The sequence below is a fragment of the Cimex lectularius genome, unplaced genomic scaffold (genome assembly GCF_000648675.2).
Source record: "Cimex lectularius strain Harlan isolate CLEC.00 unplaced genomic scaffold, Clec_2.1 scaffold54, whole genome shotgun sequence".
Lineage (NCBI taxonomy): Eukaryota > Metazoa > Arthropoda > Insecta > Hemiptera > Cimicidae > Cimex > Cimex lectularius.
The window spans coordinates 36,655-59,803 of NW_019392704.1; the positions used below are offsets into that span (position 1 = coordinate 36,655).

Below are 23,149 nucleotides of genomic sequence, written 5' to 3' on the forward strand. Positions count from 1 at the left end.
TCGTTAAACCCTATTCTGAGTTGCTAAGAATCTTGTCTAAAAGAAGTCCATAATGGCCTACTAGGTTTCGTGTGTAGTAATAATAACATTTATAAAGTGCATTGTTTAAGTAATTTCTTTGATAATTACTAATGGAAATACTGCAGAAATGTATCGATGTTTTTTGTTTGCTTATGCTTTTTAATCCTAACCGGTTTGTTACCGTTTATTTTTCACATTTTTTACCTTTTGGTGATGGCTTTAATAAATAAAACGTCACAATACGAAAGTAAATAATTATATAACTTGGAGCTTATCGACATGTTTTCCGAACATCTTGGAATAAATATCCAAGTAAAAAAGTAAAAACAAGAAAAACATAATACATTTTTGTTAATTCGTTATAAATAATATATAAACATACTCATAAATCCAATAAAATGAAAATTTATTACAAGGAGAGACTACGGAGGTTGGATCTAAAAGATTTTCATGAAACTAATGAAACTTTTTGGTGATACTAGCTGGGAAAATATTAGACATGTCCAAGCGTTCTTGCGATGAACTGTAAAAGACAATAAAAAAATAGTTAATTAATTAATTTAAATAGAGGGTTCTGTGTTGTGTTTTACTTCAAGATTGTTATATATCAGCCGATTCATTTTTTATCTAGTAAATTAAAATAATTTGTAAGATCGTATTAAATGAGTTTTACTTAGATGAAAAGTTACAACAACCAAAATACGTTGCGAACCAGTAGGTTAAAAAAATAAGTTTAAAAAATCTGATTCGTTTTAAACAACCACTAATACCTTTCAATATAATTATTTGGAGATCGTGAGATGCGGTCTGGTGTGACGTAGGTTTTAGAAAAACATTTTCCTTATTGAGATCATCTTCAGGGCCTGGGATTTATAAACATTGTTTACATTATACAAATATATGTAAGATGTGAAATAATATAAATTCTTAATTTCTCTAAATGAAGTATACTTCACTAAACCTCTTCGTGGCCATTTCATTTGTCGTCGAGAATCCAATCCGATTACACGACATTTGAAAAATGGTAAAAAGTAGGGAAAATTCAAAAAGTGGGGTTGAGATGGGAAGTTGGTGTCCGAGTGGATCGAGGTCACGATAGCTCAAGTGGTAAAGCAGCGTATCAAGCCGAAGATAGTGGGTTCGAATCCCGCTCGTGCCATTGACTTTTTTTATCTCGACTAAAAACCTTAATTAATTGTAATATATTAATTGGTCAAGCGTACCACGAAATTAGTGAATTTAATGATTTAAAATGAAGTATACTTCACTAAAGCTCTCTCGTGCCATTGACTTTTTTATCTCGACTAAAAACCGTAATTAATGTTTATAAATCTCGGCCTTGAAGATGATTTCAATAAAGATCGAAACGTTAAGCACGATAAAGAAAATGTTTTTCTAATACGTACGTAACACCAGACCGCACCAGACGATCTCCAAATAATCATTAACTAACGTTGACTAACCACCACACACTTTGAATATAAATTTTTATAGCGTTTAAAATATATAAATTTTTAAGGTTAATTTGTCAAGCGGACCACGAAAATAGTGAATAAATTTTTAAGCTGGATTCATCGCGACACTTTTTTTTTACCAAGTCTTTGGTTCTTTTTAACAATCCATAAAACCTCTGAATTTTATTCAAATTCAAAATTATTACAAATGTTCGAAAGCTCTCTGATTTCCTCAATTCGAATTTGTCAACCAGGTTTAAATTTTCTGCTATTATAAGAGAAAAAATTAAGGATGAAATTTACAAAATCTCTTCCAACATTTTTTTTATATATCTTAAATACAAATTTATTTACGGTAGAGAAAGTTATGCAAACAAAGGTAATTAATATAAGGTTCTAAACGTCTGTAGTTAGTGAAGTTGTTTCAACGCCATCACTATTTTTGTGTTTCAAAAAAAAAAAATTGGCAGAAATTTTGTATTGTAGGGTTTTTGGGGGTGTAATAAACGACTATCAATTTTGTTTTTTTGTGAAAAAAATATTTTAACGTACTTTGCACACGCATAAAAAGAATCCATGTGCGGCAACCTTCCAGCTTGTTCAAGATTAATTATTCTGATAATTAACAGATCTTAGAAGGTTGATCAAAAAACATAAAAGAATGTTTAAATTTATTCATTCATGGTAAAAGCGATGTTTAAAGTTCATTAGACAAAAAATGTTAAAATTTCTTTAGTGTATTACACATGTTAATAAACAATCAATATAAAAAATGTTAAAAGACAACAAAGATACAAATGTTATATTTGAAATATGTCAAATATGAAATATTTGAAAAATAAGTGAATATGTCATGAGTTGTCCATAAACATGAATACACAATTTTTTCAAAGAAGATTAACGATTTCTAATAAGATTAGATGTAATCATGAAGATGAGTCTTTGAAACTTTTAAGCATTTAAAATGAAAAATAAAGGATAATGCAGGCTAATAGTTCATGAAGATTGCAGATGTTTATCGGAGAAGTTTTACTTTTCGGAGTTTTACTAGTTGATTTGTCAGTTTCAATATAATATTAATACAGTTCTTCAGTATTTTTGGTATAAAATTGTAATATCAATGGTACGTTTACTTAAAAATTGACATTCTTTTTTTTAACCTCGAACACATTTTTTACAGGGGTATTTCAACTGCGAAGGTATATGAACCCTCGGGGTGCCGGTGTTTTTGAAAAAAAAATGAAGGATGTGGACTTCGAATACATGGCTGCTGGATTTGAACCCTGGACCATTACCTCACAATGATGAGCATCGTGTCGACACCTAAAATGTTGTGGCCACCTAGGCCCCCTCAACCACTCAAGTTTTATTTTGTGCTTTTTGGACGAGGCCTTAACTTTATAGTTGAGAAAATATAAATAAAACATTTGTGTGGTTTGTTCCAACATCTAATGTATTGGTACTTAGGAATCTCCAATTTATTTATAGTGTAAATTTATACAAAATGAAAAATAGCATTAAACACCTATTTATTAAAAATGTATAAGATTTCTTTTGTAAGATGTTTCAACGGTTCGTATTAAATTTTTTGTATGTGTAAAGTAATAAATAGAGTAAATTTTTTGTATCGGAGAAGTTTTACTTTTCGCAGTTTTACTAGTTGATTTGTACCTTACCTTTTTAATTTTTTTTGGTATAAACTCAAAAACCTTGATTATTTTTATTGTTAGATTTTTTCAATGAAAAATTTGTATTTGTTATTTCTTCAATTTATGTGAATTATCAACGATTTTACGCAATTACAAACATATCACCATGTAAATAACAATTAATGTGCTATGCCTGACTTTTTCTAAAAACGGCACATTAAAATTTGATATTTAAACAACTTCAGTGAATTTGCATTGGACATATGAGAGACTCGAAGATTTTTTTCATTTATAAAGAAGACAGACGCCAAAAATGAAAATGAATGAACGGCTAACAAGCCGTGGGTCGCAGTGAATCAAAACAGCACTTAATTTAACTGGTCAGGCAACGGAAGCGACATGCTCCGAGCCACCCAAGACAACAGGTTTCCAGGGAGAAAAAAATCTCCTGTTTGCCCATAGAGGCAGACTTTTGACTCTTGGGGATAATTTATAATTTTTTGGGCAAAAGGCACAACCTGGCGAGTCTCCCAGAAACTACCTGAACCTAATTACCCGGGGCATCTATCATCGTTAGCAATCCGACCTGCCGACACCTCCCGCCTCCTTCAATCAATAACACTTTGCTTAAGTCGTTTTAAACCCCCGAATATGACTGGAGGAAGGCGGAGGGAAAAATATGCGAGCGTGCACTACCGGCGAAATACACGGATATTACTGTGATGGAGAACGGCGGAAAAACCAAAGCGCTTCGTCGTTTAAGAAAATTACAACCGTGGCAAATAGGACGGCTTCCTTTTTTTTAAACATAAACACTGAAACGGGTTGTTTTTCAGGCTTTTTATCAATTTTTAATCAACGGGATACCTAGTCAATGGACACTATTTGCATTCGGGGAGGTCACATTATATTTTCGTTGAATGAAACTATCCAACTCATTCATCCTCTCGCCATAATTAGCTTCAGGCTGCTGTTTTCAAATTACGCTCAACGCGTACAATGCTTTTTATAAATTTAAATACGTTTATTCAATTTGTCCTCGTTAAAGACCAAAGGGAAAAAACGCCTACATCTTTAACATTGACTAAAAAATAAGTTTAAAATAGCAAAACTGTTCGTATGTCAAGAGTTGTTAAGCATTTACGTTTGGAAATAGCTCTAATCACGTTGGAGAAAACAAGATTAATATATTAATTTGAGGGCCACTTTTGTCTGAACCGGCGTAATATTCACGCCGGGACAATCCTGAACAATCGTGAGAATGTTATGCAATATGAGCAAAAGCAATTTCTTGTAATTTTGAAAATTGAATGAACTCTCACGGATGAGTGCTAGTAATTTTTTTTCTTAAATTACTAAATCCTAAGTGCAAATAGTGTAATATTCAAGACCTATTTGTGAACAAATACGAAAGTTAACATGTAAACATAAGTTAGAAACTTACTGAGAATTATTCAACAATCGTGAGATGCGGTCTGGTGTGATATAGGTTTCAGAAAAACCTTTTCTTTATCGTGCCAACGTTTCGATCTTCATTGAGATCATCTTCAGGGCTCAAAGTGTTTGTCTTCTGTGTAATTGTGCGATTCTAGCGTGTCGTGTTGAGAGTGGCAACTGGTATTCGATCTCTAGTACTATTTATTTATAGGCGGAATTGTGCCATTACGCGAACTTTATAAAGTTCTAAATTCTTGAAAAGCATACTGTTGATCCGTTCAATCTTTTCAAAGCTATATTACTTTTGTGAGTTTTCGACAAAAATGGAAAGCATTTGAAAGGGGAACAATTTTATAGAATTTTTTTTCTTCCTAAAAATTTGTATTCAGCTGATTTTGGAGGTGCAAAAAACTTGTTAAAAAAAATAGTTTGGCCTACTTTGCAACGTCGCTCTATCATTGATTTTGTATTGAAGTGGTGGCTAATTAATTTTGACGTAGTCACCGAGCGATTTAGCAAAGATGTTTAATTTTTGTCAGCAGGAAACAAAGTCAATATTCGTTTTTACACCTCCAAAATAAACCTGAATACAAATTTATGGAAAAATTAAAACGGTTTTTTTCCTACGTTTTCGCCCCCATATCTATTCTTGCTAATTGCCCCTAGGAACCGAGAATAAAAGTATAACTTTCTTAAATTAACATATTTGTCTTTGTTGTGCATGTTCATCATATATATATATATATATTTTTTTTTTTCTTTTCTGGCAGAGCAACTTTGTACAATAGGTCAAAATAATTTTTTTAATAAGAAACAAGGTTGATATTCTTTTGCAGCGGCAGTAAATTTTGCAAGAGTTTACAATTTTTTTTTAACCTAGAATAGGAAAATAATATACAGGATCGTATTAAATTACTAGGTATATAAAACGTTACTAACAAACGACACTTCTAGTGGATAAAAATAGTCTGCATCAGCGAGGAGGAATTTTTTCCCGTATCCCGTGTTGTTGGTTCTATGTTCCAAACAAGGCAAAACTTCTCTGGATTGTATCCACATCCAATGTTATTAGGACCATTTCTCTTCTTTGAGCCTACATCATCAACAATTGGTTTTTATCTATCGAACTTCCTCATTTGTTTATTTATGATTTTAATTTTTCAATAATAAAAATACAAATGCATGCAATTATCGCTAAAGGAACAGGTTTAATTGTTAAGTAAGATCTCTGAAAAGAACGAGTACACACGGACTCGAGATTATCTTCAGGAATCCCGTGCATCATAAAAGCTTATATAATACAAAAACAGATGCTGCTGTGTGAAATCATAAAATTGTTAAAAGAAAATAGACACTCTGAATATGGCATAATGCCGAAACGCTTCTGACAAACCAACCTAGCGAGGATAGGCAGATCAAATTACAAACCCTTCATTATTCATAGTCCAATAAAACTTTCAATTAATCTTATGTGCAACTTATTCTCTTATTCATTAACCATTAGCCCTAATTACTCCTTAGTATTTTTAACACAACTATTGAAATTGTTGTTTTATAAGAAAATTTTCATTATTCATGGACAAATTAAATCTTCTTTTAACCTGATATCGTGTAACTAATTCATTATCCATTGGCACTCGTTATTCTTATTATACATTGCTAATTTTAAAAGGACCGTTAGTAAAATGTAATTTCCTACGAAATAATTGAGGTGAGTTGATTATACCAATTCACTTTGTAAAGGTTGGTTCTGCTCACAAAACTGTTTTTATCAACGGGTCTGGATTTCGAGCGTTTAATGCTCATCAGATACCATTTGAATCTGATGATGGGCATTTAATGCGTGAAATCAGGATCATTCCTTATTAAAAAAAATGTTTTGTGAGTAGAACCATCCTTGACAAAAAGTGTTACTTTCCTTGTCTTATAACAAAACCTTCATTATTCTCAGACAAATTAAATCTTACATCATATCATACAACTTATTCATTATCCATTAACACACATTAACCTTATTTTCACTGTTCATTTTAAAACGACCGTCAACAAAAATTTAAATTTTATTCTGTTATAACAAAAACTTCATTATTCATAAACACATTAAACCTTCATTTAACCTGATGTAGTACAACTCTTCATTATTCATTAACATCTTTTAACCATGTTATTAAAACATTGTTAACCGTTAGCTTTTTTTTTTAAAGCATGCTAAGTTTCATTTCACCTGCCCTCAAATACAAAATTAAAAATTTTATTTCCGTTTCAGTAATAAAGTTTATTTATCTACGCTCTATTTTAATTTTCTTTGTTCATGAGATTACATTTGTTTTTAGTTTAACCTTCATTGTTAATTAACCACTTTGAAAGTTATTGTCCATTTCCCGATGTTTTTTTTAAAGACAATGAAGATTTTTTATTAGAGACGAAGAAGTTTTTTAAAGAAAGTTACCATGATCAAATATTTAGTGCTTTTCTCAAATAAAAATTTACTAATGAATGAACTAAGCTGAACAAAATTAGTCGTATTACTAGAAAACAAATATATCCATTGTAAATTTTATTAGTTTTTATTGTACATACACACGCCTTCCTCGTACGGTGGGATATGGCCAAATTAAAGAAAAACGAAACACCCGAGTATATATATAAAGCAATATTTGAAGCCCTAAAAGATGAATATAGACATGCGACACCCGTCTTTACAGACGGGTCCAAAACGGCAGAGGGCGTGGGGTGTGCCGTGTACACGGAGGGAGAATTTAAACAATTTTTGCTCCCTCCTGCCGCAAGTGTGTACACGGCGGAACTAAACGCCATATCCCTCGCACTGAGCACGATAAAAAATAAAAACAACAACTCTTTTTTGTTATGTACCGATTCGCTCAGTGCGGACCAGAAGCTCAGGAGAAAAGCCTCCGTGGACCCCTTAATAAACAAGATAAAAGAACAGTTAAAAGGGATCGATGCAGTTGGGAAGAAGGTCGTGTTGGCATGGGTTCCCGGCCACATAGGGATAGCCGGGAACGAAGAAGCAGACAGGGCGGCCAAAGGAGCCGCTGGAATGCCCCACGACGATTCCCAACCTATACGCCCAGCGGACCTAAAACTACTAATTTCAAACTCAGTAAAAAAAGAATGGGAAACCCGCTGGGCTCGAAGAAATAGAATTAACCCTGCCAAACTGTGGCAGGTTAAGAAAGAAGTCGGTCCCTGGTCCACGGAGAACGGTTCGAAAAGGGAAAAGGCCATACTGACAAGACTACGCATAGGTCATACGAGAATAACGCACGGGCACCTTCTGGCCGGAAAGCGACCGCGTAGGTGCCCGTTATGTAAGGATAGAATAACGGTCGAGCACCTCTTCAAGTGCAGAAGGCTTGATGTATATAGACAATATTTTGGCATATCATCGGACCTGTGCGTAGTCTTGGGGCACGGCAGCGGGCACAGATCGCTGTTCCGGTACCTCAGGGCTATAGGGATTTTTAAATGTATATAGTTTTATGTGTTTGTGTTTGACTTTATGTTAATTTATTGGAATGAATGTAATTTATTAGCATGAAAGGAAGGGGTGATTAAACCCTACCCCGAGGAATATCGAGTACTCTGGGGTGAGTGTGTGACGTCTGGAGAGTAAAAGTAAGTTATTAGCGAGAGTGGAGATGGTTCAACCCCGCCCCGAGGAATATCGAGTACTCTGGGGGAGTGAAAGTGACCAGACCTCTATGTTTCTATCGAGTGTTGTGTTTGTGTTAATTTATCGGAATGAATGTAATTTATTAGCGTGAAAGGAAGGGGTTGCTTATAACCCCGCCCCGAGGAATATCGAGTACTCTGGGGGAATGAATGTGACCAGACATCTATGTTTGTGGTGATGTATATATATGTATTGTATGTTTTGTTTTTATTCTGTATTTGACAACCTGAGGTACAAACGAGAGACTAGCATTCTAGAATATCAACGTAGTATATATCTGAAATCAGAGAGTCAGTAACCAGATCGAGATGCTCAAATGGCTGCAGTTTAAAACAAAATATGCGCGAAAGGAAAGAAAAAGATGGAAAACACGTAGAGGGCCGGCGATGACCTCAGCTGTTTGTTGGCCCATAAACTTCCCACTTATTATTATTATTATTATTATTGTACATACAATTTTTTAAGAATAGTTTAAACTTCCTTTTTTTTTTTTGGTACCAGGACTAATATGTCCAAGCAGTAGAAAAGGCTTTTGTTTCATTACGGTAAACATTGCATCTGTTCGTTGTTGACTAACTCACTTTTATTTACCAACAGGTGTGCATCGGGATACTCAAGTGAAAATTGAACCAGCAGCAAAAGTCTATATTTCAGTAAAATGAAAAATTATAGGACATTATAAATATCCGCCAACGATGTCTAATAAGTAAACGTAGACTAAACAATTTTCGAACATGAGCCCGCTAAATTAGAAATTGTTTGGGACTTAACGTAGTTTTTTCGTTTCAATTATAGCCATAGATAATTATTTGTTGGTTTTAGTAAACAATTTGGTCAACGTCCCACTGCGTTTTCCATTTTAATTTCGGTTTTATTAGGGACGTTTTCTGTAAAATAACAGGTGAAATGACAATCTTACTACCTCTCTCTCTCTCTCTCACTCTCTCTCTCTTCCACTCTCATTCTCTCCCTCCGCTTAATTGCTTAATTTTTTCCAGATTATTATGTATTAAAGAGAGAGAGAGAGAGAGAGAGAGAGAGAGAGAGAGAGAGAGTGAGAGAGAGAGAGAGAGAGAGAGAGAGAGAGAGAGAGAGAGAGAGTGAGAGAGAAGGTAGTTACAAAAATAAAATAAAGAGAATAAAAAGGTAGAAAATTTATGTTTGAGTGAGAGGAGTTATTCTCGTCATGCAGGAGTGATTAACGTCCACGGACTAATCCTAACCATCATGTTTGGATCCGTTTTTTGTCATTTCATCCGCTAATTTACAGAAAACATCCCTAATAAAACGATAATAAATATAACAGCAAAACAGCAAGATTGGAGGAATCTGCGTACTCATGCAGATACGCATATAAGCTAGTTGGAAAAGGAATAAAGATTGGTGCAATTGTGAACTATTGTTCCAAGACTGTTTATTAAAGATAAAGCGAGAATAGGCGGACCGACCAATCAAACAATTATCCAATTTTTCTCGATATCTTAGATGTATACAAACACAACACATGTAAGATTTACTCCGTATGAAACCCTAAATCAAAAGAAAGCGAAGTGGTGAAAACAACTACATATAGGAATGAATATGGAAAGAAATCCAGCCTTATTCCTTCTAAGATATTGCGGATCCTTTTTCACTCCTAAAAAGAACAAGGTTGACTGAATATCACACATACCCACTACTGAATAAGTCGAAATCCTCAACTCCTTACAGACGATGGCAACTGCAATAGGCAAAATAATAGCTCCAAAGATCATCATGTAAAAATGTTCAACAGCTTCCATCACGTCAAAGAAGGTTTCATGGTTAGAATAGAATTTATTTTTGATTATTTTTTTAAGTATCTATTAAATATTTGAAAAGCGTGTTTTAATCATGTGGATTAACTATGTTGAGGTTGTCTCATTCCAAGGGTTAGGAAGACAGGTAAGACAGGTAGACGTTCCGCTAAGGGGACGTCGCTGAATTTTTCATAAAGTAGACTTTTTCGTATTTCCAAATGAAAGGAATCCCCAAAAAAACATAATCGGTAGAGTTGAGTCAGGCATTCGGCCTTTAATGCCTGTCTGTATCGAATCACGCAATCCGTGCATTATTTTTGGAGTAGTTATCCCTTGAGCGGAGGCGGCCTGGAACCGGGGTTTCGGGGATAATTAAGAACAGCCATGTTCCGGTCCGTCTATGCAAATATCAACTTCCGACTACGCTACAGCTTCCTTCCCTCCAGCCCTTAAGCCCTTATTTATTGGCTATATATTCCTGGGACCCTTTTGCCCCTTCCCTTCCACCTAATAGCCAGACCATGGCCTCCAACATAAATTTGCCGTTTCTTTCCGAACCTGCCCTTCCCAGTGACCACTGTACTTTATAGTTCCTTCCTTTTCCACTCCCGCCGAGAAAAGTCGATAATAATTAATTCTGATCTAACTTATATGTCTGACTCTGCCAACCATGTGCTTTTATTTGATTTCCTTGTTTACTCTGATAAATTACTGTTTTGTGTTTATTGACTTCCTCATTAATTTCATAGGAAAATAGATAAATAAATACACCACACAAAATTAGTTAATATTCGTTTTTAACATTGATAAACAGTACTGAGTGAAAACAATACGATTTTCTATTAAACCAGATGTTCTTTGCTGCTTTTCTCTCGTACACACCAAAACTGAGTTAGCGTTATATTAACTATACCACACACAAAACGACTTTTATTCAGTTAACATTTCAGATTAAATCGTTAACAGAATGAGCGTCTAACGCCGCCCAGGAAGGTGCAGGAGTGACAAAAATAGGAGGGCACGAACTGCCGAGGACGATAGGTGCTGGAAGTGGCTCCCTGACACCTGACATTTCCTACAAATGTCATGTCATTTCCTACACACAGATTTACTTCGCCTCCGCATCGAGTAGACCCCCTCGCTGCAGAACACTTATTTAAAATGAACGTGCTGCTGTAAACGCGCATTTCCATCATTTTGAACGATTTGTGGACTATTATTGGACGCTCGATTGTCGATTTACTAGAAAAGATTTTCAATCAGATACTTTTTGTAATTAATGGCTAAGATGGGGGTTGTTTTACTTCATGTCTGACAAAGTACCGCAAGAACGAAAATAAATCATAAATAAATAATAAAAAGTGTACGATTAACGCACCACTTCTACTCGTAATCATCTACTTACTGTTTTGTTCCTATAATTTAGAGAGAAATACTTCATAAACATTATTTTAAGAAAGAAATTGACTAAAACCGCATTTGTTATTAACGTTGGTACTTATCACTAATGTTTAATAAAAGATGTAAAGGATTAAAACATCATTCTTCCTCTCTCACACCCACTTCCACACTCTCACTCTCTCTCTCTCTCTCTCTCACTGTCTCCCTGTTAGTTTGTCTGTCTGTCTGCCCCCCTCTCACTATTTCTTTCTCACTCAATCTCTCTTTTTATCCAAGAAACATCTATCTGTTACGATATTTTCTTATTCTTTCTTTGATTTTTCTGATTATTTCCTCTCTCTCTCCCCTAGTCAATTTTTATTTTTTTAAATATATGTAACGATTATCCTTTACTCCTACATTATTTTCTTTATTTTTATCTATGTATCTATTTACTCTCTCTGTCTCGCTCTTTCTCTCACTTCCTCTCTCACTCACTCTCTCTTTGTCTCTTTCTCTCTTTATCTTGGCATCTTCTCTCCTTTACGGCATTTTCTTCTGGTTTCTTTGATTTTTCTGACTATTATCTCTCTCTCCCAGTTTATTTTTTAAATATATTTAACTATTATCTTTTTCTCCTACAATATTTTCTTCATTTTTATTTATCTAAATATTTGCTCTCTCTCTCTTTATCCTGGCATCTTCTCTCCTTTAAGATATTTTCCACTTATTTCTTTGATTTTTCTGACTATTCTCTCTGTCTTTCCCCAAGCCTATTTTTTAAATATATCTAACTGTTATCCTATTCTCTTACATTATTTCCTTCATTTTTATCTATCTAACTATTTGCTCTCTCTCTCTTTCTTTCTCTTTCTGTCTCCCTCCTTCCCACCCTCTCTCTCACCCTTCCTCAACACCCACCGCCCTCCCATTCACTCATTCTCTCCTACAATTGTTTCCAACTTTTTCCTGTTACGATTTCTTGTCCTATTCTATTTTTTTAAATACATCTCACTATTCTCCTTTTCTCCTACATTGTGCTCTCTCTCTCTCTCTCTCTCTCTCTCTCTCTCTCTCTCTCTCTCTCTCTCTCTTTTACTTTGCCTATCTCTTTTTCCCATTTAATCTATTCATTTGAAGCAAAAGTTCTTAAGTAAAATGAAATCTATTAAACTTAGACTGCTTGAAAAAATAAATCCTTGGTTGTTTCTAATTTCATTAAATTAATTAAAGAATTAATACACATTTTTTATTTTGGTGTGAAACGTTTTAAACAAACTTATATGGACAAGATACAGCATTATTATAATAAATGCATGTGGTACTGATCTGACATTCACGTCTTGACTAGATGCGTTTATCGCTTGTTAGGAAACGACAGACGAAAAACTTGTCTCATACACTCACGCCAACTTCAGTGTGGTACTCTCCGAAAAGATCAGCATGATGAATGACAAGCGTTTGTGCCAAATCTAAGAAACCAGCGAGGACAAATGGACCCCAGTCGATTGACCAATGTGGATTTGTGTTCACTTTAAAACAAATTGGAATACAACTTTAATACCGCCCAGGTATCTAGAGGTGAGAAATATGAAATTAAACACTTCAACAGAAACTTACTATGAAAAAATAAACTTCAAATTAACCTATTATGTTAGTAATCCAAAATGTTCTACCGTACGTCTTACTGATTTTCGTACGTTTTACTGGAAGACCCAAAACTCCGTTCACAACACCAAACACTTTTACGATTTTTGTAATAATTAAGGCGAACCTAAAGGAACTAAAATCAAACCAAACAGTTAAAATAGCCGTTTTATCAACATTTGGCCTGATTAAAAACTACCATTTTTTCTAACTTACGTAATTGTTCTCGTTTTATGCGAAAATAAATTCAATAAATACGTACTCAAACTGTAAAAAAATAATATTTAACGTTTATTATTTATTTTTTCTTTGATCAATTTATTGCAAATAATTTCGCTTCGGTGTAGTACGGCTAAATAGAAAGTTCTGGCACCCAGCCTCGGTAGCGCAGTAGGCAGCGCGTAAGTCTCATAATCTTAAGGTCGTGAGTTCGATCCTCACCCGGGGCAAAATTTTTTTATTCAGATCCAGACAATACTGAATGTACTAAAACATGATTTTTACATTTCGGTCCTCGTAAATCATATTTATATTTTAAATTATTAGTGTATAAAAATTCATAGAACACTTTAAGTGCATAATACACCGCCGACTAACTTCCGTATATCGCTTGCAATCCATTGAGAAGTTTTCGGATCTGTATTCCTACAGATTTTTTTTGTTATTTACACTAAACAAATTTTTATAAACATTTTTAGAAAAAAACTTCATAATATTTAGTCTGATTAAAAAGTAACATTTTCAATAACACCTAATAATATTGAATAAAATAAACGTAAATTTTAATTTAATAAACTTAATAATAATCTTTCCAAAAAAAGAGCATAAAGAAAAAGAAGTGTTATTGGGTTTTTGTTTCTTATTATTGTTAAGTGGCATTAGTTTATTTATCATATTAGATTTTGGATTACGTTCAGTGAGGTGTTCCCTGACTCCGTCTGACAACCTATTTCTTTCGTGGCCATTTTAACTTTTTCGGCAAAGGTAATCCCTCTTTGAATAAGGCCTATTAGGGACTTTGCTTGATTGAACGTTATTTTATTTTTCACTTTCAGCTCCAAAACTTCATATTTATATTTTGGACAATAACGCGCCAAGGTGTTATGTGGGCCTTGACAATTCGTGCACACTGGAGACTGTCAAGGAACAGTCTTTTCGTGCCTTTCCAGCCCACATTCACACATAAAAACCGTCTTCTTACAAGAAGAAATTGTATGTCCAAAATCTAAACATTTAAAACATCGAAGGATAGTAGGAATAAATGGCCTTACGGCTGTCTTCATGTAGGCAACATACAATTCTTTTAGAGGACACGGGGTTTGAAAGTGACAACCCATGAAAAAGATGTCCTACCATCTTTTCTTTTTAACCGATGAATGTTTATAACATTAGAACTTTTTAATTCTTCGAGGAGTTCTTCATCAGGACACTCTTTCAAGTCCCAGCAAGAAATTACACCTTTTCTAAATTTTTAATTTTCATTATTTTACTCCCTTGCTCCTCATTGAACGCTTCAATATAAATTAAACCGTCACGACCTTTTTTGATGTTTACTACTTTTCCTACTTCTCTATTTATTGCTCTACATATTCTTATTGGCGATAGTGAGTGAAGGCCGCCATTATCTTTCCCATCCGATCGACAAATAGTAAAATGTCTTGCCCCAGAAGTAGAAACAACAGGAGAGGGAGTCCTATTTAGAAGAGGATTTCGAAAACCTTCTCGGCCCACTGGGAAAATTTTGAAAAAACAGATGACGTTTAAAGAAAAGAGAAAAACTAAATAAATAAATCTTACCCAACCCTGAAACCAGGTTTCTAGAGAGATTCAGGCCCCACACTTCCCAATAGGGAATACGAGCTATAAATTAGCACCCAGCAGACTTGTTTAATCCTCAAAAAAACTTATCCATTTGAACTCATCTCACCAAAAAAACACTAGACTGTCAAAAGGACGTCCTAGCTTCCACAACACACCACTATCATGCACTTATTAAATCAATATACCTCAAAACTTCGGTTTTTTCCCGGAGCGGAAATTCTTGCTTGTTACATGTTTTATAGTCCCATTATTACTATTATTATTATTAATTTTTAAGGGCGTTTTAACGGCTAAGGCCATTTCACGCCCTAACATCCCAAACCTTCTATCTTAGGTTAGCTATATCCCTTCTGAGTGCTATAAAGCTCTGACTCCAAACATTCACTCTTAAACTAATTTATCCTATTGCCATCCAAGCTTTAATTTATCCTCTTAAAATTCTTAATTTGGAAGGCAAAATGTATGCAAAAATCACATTTTAAATTACATATAAAATTTATTTCTGTTTTTTTTTTGTGTTTTTTTTTTAAATTAGAATTATGAATTTTTGTTCCAAAATTTAAACATTTCCCATAGGCTTGTATGGCTAATAATAATAATAATAATGGAGTCAGACTAGCAACAGTCTCAGCATGAGTATAGGCTCATCCTTATCATTTTATTCTTCCATTCAAATATTTGGATTTTGGGCATTGCAGTTTATTACCCCGCAATTTGTATTTTCTTCCATTTCATTTTTCCGCTCCGGCAGCCTCAAAAATTTCTGCAAAAAAAGAAATCTTGCATGCACAATTTCCATTCAAACATTAGCAGGCAATCGTTGAATGGTATAACAATTTGGGAAAAGGCCTAAATCTCATTATAAATTCCAATAAATTTGAAAAGTGCACTTCGAAAGAAACACTTGAGGACCCAGTAACTCCTGTAAATCACTCGAAAGGTTGAGCCTTTGCCTATTATTATTATTATTATTGTTATTGGCCATACAATGAGAAATGTTTAAATTATTGAACAAAAATTCGAAATTCTAAGTAAAAAACAGGAATAAATTTTATAATTTGAAATGGAATTTTTGCATACATTTGGCCTTCCAAATTAAGAATTGTAAAAGGATAAATTAAAACTTTGGATGGCAGTAGGATAGATAAGTTTATGAGTGAATGTTTGGAGTCAGAGCATTATGGCACTCAGAAGGGATATAGCTAAATAGAAATAAAGAAACAAAAGCTAACGACAAAATGAACTAAAAGCTCAAATTTCTCCCCCAGGAGCCTCGTAATATTACATAATTACGACCATACCGACTTGTTTGTCAAACAGTTAATGAAACGTGTATTAATATTATTTATGTACAAAATAGAGAGAGTTAATAAAATATACACCATAGGAAAAAATTCTGTACTCTCGGGCCAAACTTTACAAGTAAAAAATAGAACTTTTCCGTATTACGATTTTAAAATATTGACTTTTGGTACGAATTCACAAATTCTATTTGCACAAATTTTGGTTTTGTGTTTTTATTGTGCTCATATTTCATCAAATTCAATGTACACCGAGAGGAAAAAAAGTGGTCTCTTGTAATATTTTTAATTATCTTTTAGACGATCGTCCATTGATTTTCTTACAACAATATTTAGTCTATTTAAAAGTTTAGTGGTAAATAAAATACAGATAAAATATACCACTTGTGTTGAAATTTCGATATTGTAAAGAAATCTTTGAATAGTCAATCTTTTTTTAGTTGGTTTTTCTGTAAAGCATTTTTCTGACCTTCCGGTGATTTGACTTTTTTTAAGTTGTACCATTTTTAAGTTTCAAATTTGTTTGAGTGATGGTTTTAAGTGATACAGATTCGGCTTGCAATAGCATTATTGAAAGTTGGAAGAAGTCAACCGTATGTGGCCATGGTGCTTAATATTTCTAGAACAACTGTCCGAAGGGGTTTTCCATCGCTAACAAGATACTGGAGGTTGCTCAAGAAGGCATGGATGAGGTCGCCAACGTGAGGATTTGGAAAAGAACTGGAGAGCGATGTACTCCCGATTCCAGCTATATTTTCACTACGGAGAAGTAATGTACGTAGTGATGTCATGGTTTGAGCAGGCCTATGAAAGGTCGCTCAAACTTGATCATCATCGAAAGTTCTCCAACAAATCCAATATTCAGTTCAGTGATGACCTAGAGTAAAGACTTAACTTATACTACTTTTAAAAAGTAAAGAAACTCATCATTTAATCGTTTAATATTTTTTAATAGTTTATTGTCTGCTTTTATCCAATTGTAAATTTTATTTGTTAAAAACTTTTTAAAACAACACTTTTTCCAAGAGTGTCCACGATAATCGGATCTTTTGGGAGAACATCAGCCAATCTAGCGAAAACGGTTCACAACGGTTTACTCAGGTGTGTTGAAATACAAGTCTAGGATAATAATAGAACAAAAATTTATGACAAATTTGAAACAAACAAGTTAATGAAGTTGTTTTTTTGAAAAATCTCTTGTTGATTTTGATTATTACTTTAAGTTGTTGGTAATTTTATTGTACTTTAGATCTCTTTCTCCCTAACTCTCACTCTGTCGGTCTCTTTCTGACACTCCCTTTTTCTCTGTCTGTCTGTCTGTCTCTCTCTCTCTCTCTCACTCTCTCTCTCACTCTCTCTCTCTCTCACTCTCTCTCTCTCTCTCTCTCTCACTCTCACTCTCTCTGTGTTCTAAAATATTTTCCTATATATTATTTTATTATAGATCATTACAATATATTTAGTTTTCAACTACTTATATATCTATCCTTCCAGGTATTGTAATACTAATAATAATTTATTTATCGCGATTATAATTTATCGTTTTTTTTAATTTTTTTATCTGGGAGATTATGCACATTTACCTACTAAAGATTTACAAACCAATAATGTAATAAGTAATACAATATGAAATTTATTTCCGCTAAAAGGATATATGTTCTATTGTTCTAAGATTAGTGAATATAGGAGAAAAAGGTTTTTAAGTACAGGTAATAAATGTTATTATTGATTTTTTAACATTCCATATTTTTCAAAGTTACGTGTTAATTTTCTCGCTCCAGCTTCTAGCAAATGGATTTTCCTGTAGTTTTTATTTTTCTGAATCTCAATATGAATTCCACAAAGAGAGATCAAGAGGATCTTTGAATGTCTCCGAGCTTCGGTAAACCCTACTTTTGTTGTTGTTATTGTTGTGATTTAATTAACTCCCGGCGAGACTGATTTAAAACGAGTTTCCGTGAATATTCCGGGGTTATGAGTGTCGCGTTTTGCCGTGGATAATTATCCATATTTCCTGTTCCATTTAGTTTCCCGGATGTGCGATGCCGGTATTGAACGGCTAAACGTAGTTGTGACGCGTAAAAGGTCCCAAACGATAATGTTTTGAAAAGAGAATTGTTTGCCCTGGTTATGACACGGTTTAGAACATCTTTGTTCTGCAATTATATCTCTTAACAAGTGCTGAACACAAAGCGGATCAAGCTGACCCATCGGTAATCATTACTAGTCAATAAAACTCGAAACAAGTTGGAACCAAAGGATAATCTTGCCCTTTTTATATCGTGCAACGTTTATTTCTTTTGAGAGATCTCATATGCATATTCATGAAAATTCTGCTTTTTATAATAATCTGTTTTATTCATGTTCATATAGTACCATATAGTCTTTCGGATGAAGTAAGTGCTGAGTATTTAATTTTAATAATTATTTTTAATTATTATTTAATGAATAGTTATATGTATTAGCAAATTTATAAAATTGTAATGTTTATAATATTATGTTGTTATATAATGTTTTATAATATTATGTTGTTTACCAACGTAATATTATAAAAAGTTTAAAACAATATATTTAATAATTAATTTTAAAAACAAAAATAATTGAAAAGTTTTTAATTATGTTAAATCTTTTGAACTAAAAGTAATGCGAGCCGTACAAGTTTCTTGAGTTTAATTTTTTTATGATCACGACATAATATATTAAATATGTGAGAATAAGCTGGCATATTGCACTTCATCATCATCACTTCTCAGACCTCAGCGAATCGTCCGCCTACATTCGCTGTTCGATTGAGCATAAATGTGTTTTTATTATTTTCTTACGTAATAATGAATTATGACTGTAACAATACTAAATTATCTCGGCAAAAAATCTCGTCTACACAAATATTTGCATGTGTACAAACAATTAACTATTCTCATAGAGGATAACAATAATTTTTGAAATAAAAATTGGGGATAAGGCAAATTTGAAAGAAAATACTCCATTACTTCGTCAAGCTTTCGAGGAATACATCTAAAACTATAATTAATAATTCCCAAAGTTAACAAAAATGAACATCTGATCGCAGTTGACCCATCCCCCTGTAATATACAGGTTGCAGATCTATAAGTTTCAATATTCTAAGTAAAAAAGATAGCACATTTTAGATTTCGCTAAATAGTTAATGAGGTGCTTCAAGGGACAAATATGTGTGGACCTTTGCAATATGGTGCGGAGGTTGTCAACTTCATCATTTTAAGTGATAATTATTCAGAAATCGTGAGATGCGGTCTGGTGTGATGTAGGTTTAGAAAAACATTTTCTTTATCGTGCCAATGTTTCGATCTTTATTGAGATCATCTTCAGGGCCTCGGATTTACAAACATTGTTTACATTTAACAAATACTTGTAGGATGTGGAAAAAAGTGAATTTATACAATGCAAAATATATTTTTTTGTATTCAATCAAAGTATTTGTTAAATGTAAACAATGTTTGTAACTCCCAGGCCCTGAAGATGATCTCAATAAAGATCGAAACGTTGGCACGATAAAGAAAATGTTTTTCTGAAACCTACATCACACCAGACCGCATCTCACGATTTCTGAATAATAATCGATTAACGGTCACTAATCACCACACATTTTAAGTGATGGTCAAGTGTCATTTGAAACAGTAAATAATTATCATAAATATGATGTTTTGTCTGAACAAAGGAAAATCATTTAAACTCTAGTCAAACTGAAGGTTAGTGTGTAACCTCTATTAGGTTTCGTAGTACAATTGACCAAATAAATCTTTTCTATTAATTAATTTTTAATTAAGGTTTTGGTTGAGATAAAAAAGTCAGTGTCACGAGCATTGAAAAATGACAAAAGTGAGGGAAAATTCAAAAGGTGAGGTTGAGATGGGAAGTTAGTGTCCGAGTGGATCGAACTCACGATAGCTCAAATGGTATAGTAGCGGCGTATCAAGCCGAATATCGTGGGTTCGAATCCCTCTCGAGGCACTGACATTTTTATCTCAACCAAAACGCTAATTAAAAATTTATTAATTGAAAAGTTAATGAGCAGGTTGGCTTAGTAAAGACACATATTGGCACAATAGGGAATCATCACATATTGGCCCAAATAATACTTATTTATTCCTCTTCCGTTTGGAAGAATCATCGACATGCTCTTTTTAGTCAAACTACCTAGGTAAACAAAAAATAGAATAACTAATACAAAAGTGCGTAAAAATAGTTCCAGTAGGAAGAATTTAGATAGGAAAGTGCGTACTACAAGGCCAGAAGTGACCCCCGGAGAAACCGAACTACTAAAAATGATTAAATCAACAGAATAATAAAGTTAAGTTGAATTTTTGTTGCCCAGCTATAAAATAATATAGTTTCTTATTAATTTATGTTTTTAACATTTTTTTCTTAGCAGCTAGGTGCCGTGGCTATTGAAGGCACATCGTTTGTATTGATTGGTAAAATTTGGCCTGTAGGGGAGGGCCTGGCGATCTTTAATTTTTGAACTTCTGAGACTTTTGAAAAAATGACTGATCATTTATTTAATTTGTCCTTCCACACATGCTGAAAAATGTAACAGCTTAACCTACATTTGGCGGATAAATTCACACTAATAAATACAGTCATACTATCTAGAAATGTTTCTTCTCCAATTAAAATATAGTCCTTCTACAATTAAAAATTTAGTGGGGAGCAACGAGATTTTGCACCGGTGTATATATATATATAACACAATAAATTAAATATATATACTCTCTTTCCTGCACCAAACTTACTCACTCAACCAATCCAGAAACCATTTAGAACGATAAAATAACTAACCTAGGAAGTGGGTCTGTGGGATGGATACTCTACATTTTGCCACAAACCTACCAATCCATGCAACCTATCAGGCTAATAAATACATTCTAGATGAGAAAAACTACGTGTGCCTTATTAATTCGCTCGTTTGTAATTATGTATGCAATTTTCCTAACAATATTCGCATTATAGCACATTAAATTATTGTTAATAAGGGTAGGGAAGGAGAAAGGCCATACTTACCAGGTTACGCATAGGTCCTACTGAACATATTGAAGGTTGCTGGTGGGAAAGAGACCGCGTCGATGCTCATCATGTATCGAAAGATTAAGCGTTGAGCAAATTCTAGAAGCCTGTGAGCTACGGAGTCCCAGCTGGCACCCCTTATGACACGGCAGCGGGCACGGATCGCTATTTACATACCGTAAAATTTATGGTTATAAGTTTTTAAATGTATATAGAATGTGTTTGTTTTATGCGTTGCGTGTTATGTTGGTGAAAATGTAAATTATTAACGTGAATGAGTGGATCATCCCCACCCTAAGGAATATCGGGTATCTGGGGTTAGAGTGTGTTGTCCAGAGAGGGTAAGTAATTTATTAGCTTGAATGGAGGTAACACGACGTTTCTCGCTGGTGGACCGGGGGAGGTGGGAAGCGTGAAAAGTAGGTGTCATGTGTTTATGTTTTTATTGTTCTCTTAATAAAGATTTGACAACCGCCTAGGAGAAATTCCAAAAAAAAAAAGCATTTATTCAAATGATTTTTCCGGACACGATCCCGCTTAATTCTTCCGTTCTCGCCCGTTGTTCATAACCTTTTGCGGCTAATTTATTGTTTCTGGTGACGAGGCGAAGAAAAGAAAAGAACCACCAGAAGATGAGCAATTTGTTATCGGCGCCACTTAGATAGGGCAGTTCTTTTGTCATTTCACTTCACGCATATCTCACCCGGCCGGGTCAAACCCGTGAAATCGCTCCACCGTTCTCCAGTGTTTTCTTTACGGGTAATTTCTTAATGGTGAACCTTTAGGTTTTTTTATTTTAAATAGATTTTCTGTTTGTAGTTTTTTTTAATATACCTATAGACCTGTTAATGTAAATTAATTGTTGAAAAACAAAAAATAGTTGAATCCAGTTGTATACCTTATTCCTAGCTTACTCATTCCTCATCTGTGTAACTTTCTTCTTTTGAAAAATATGTGTTTTAATTATATTGCACAAGAACACACAATATCAGGAGGACCGTAATAGCTGATAGCTCGTTGACCCTGTTGACGTAGGTTCAATTGCCACCCTCCCCCTGAGCAAATGTTGTACATACACATACTTCCTACTCTGACTAATATGAGAAACACAATACCATTAAAAACATGTTGTTTATATATATATACATTTTTTAAAAAATTGGTGAACAGTTCGTACAAGTTAACAGGCCATAGCTGGGCTCTTGATGTATTTTTTCCTCTTCTGTATTTTCATGAATTCTTAGCAATATTTTGTAATTCTGTTTTATCTTGATACCTGAGATATATCATCTGTGGTATGCCATCGTCCCTTTGCGTAGTAATAGTAGGTTCTCTACCGAAAAAGGGGAAAAAAATCGCTACGTATTTTTTGACAAGTCGCCGTAACTTCTGTCGATGGCCTGCCTTCATCCTAAACAACAACAAATATGATCTTACCAAATTCCTTATTGTAGGGTTATGGTGCTCTATATTCCGATGACAGAGGATCATTATTCAAGACAAATGACCTATAGACTCATAGAACTATAAAAAACATTCATACCGATTCATCCATACTTAATCCATATCTCCAATAAATACTATTTCCCATCATTGTATTACACACCATATGCATACTTCACTATTTATATTTAAAAACGTAATATTGGGGTAACCGAGATGCCCCGATATTCCGCCTACGGCCTCATTTGGTTCATATCAGGCACACATAAAGAGCCTAGTTGCAGGCAGTCGAGATTTCTTGCTAATACATACATTCATCCGCACAAGTTGGGGAATATAATCAGAAAAGGGGCTGTTTATTAATCTTATTTTTTTATATGAGGTAAACATATCACACCGTTCTATACAAATTTTTAGCCCATCGAACTATACTAGTAAGAGGACCTCTCACCAGAAGAGGATCAATTGTGAGTCGGGT

The 23,149-nt window shown here is 33.9% G+C and overlaps 1 long non-coding RNA gene and 1 other non-coding gene across 2 annotated transcripts in view; both read left to right on the top strand.

Moving 5' to 3' along the window:
* LOC112126680 overlaps window positions 1-23,149 on the top strand; it is a 102,882-nt gene that overhangs the window by 29,091 nt on the left and 50,642 nt on the right. The window lies entirely within an intron of this gene.
* Trnam-cau lies at window positions 13,440-13,512 on the top strand. Its single transcript has one exon. It is a non-coding gene; the product is annotated as a tRNA-Met (tRNA).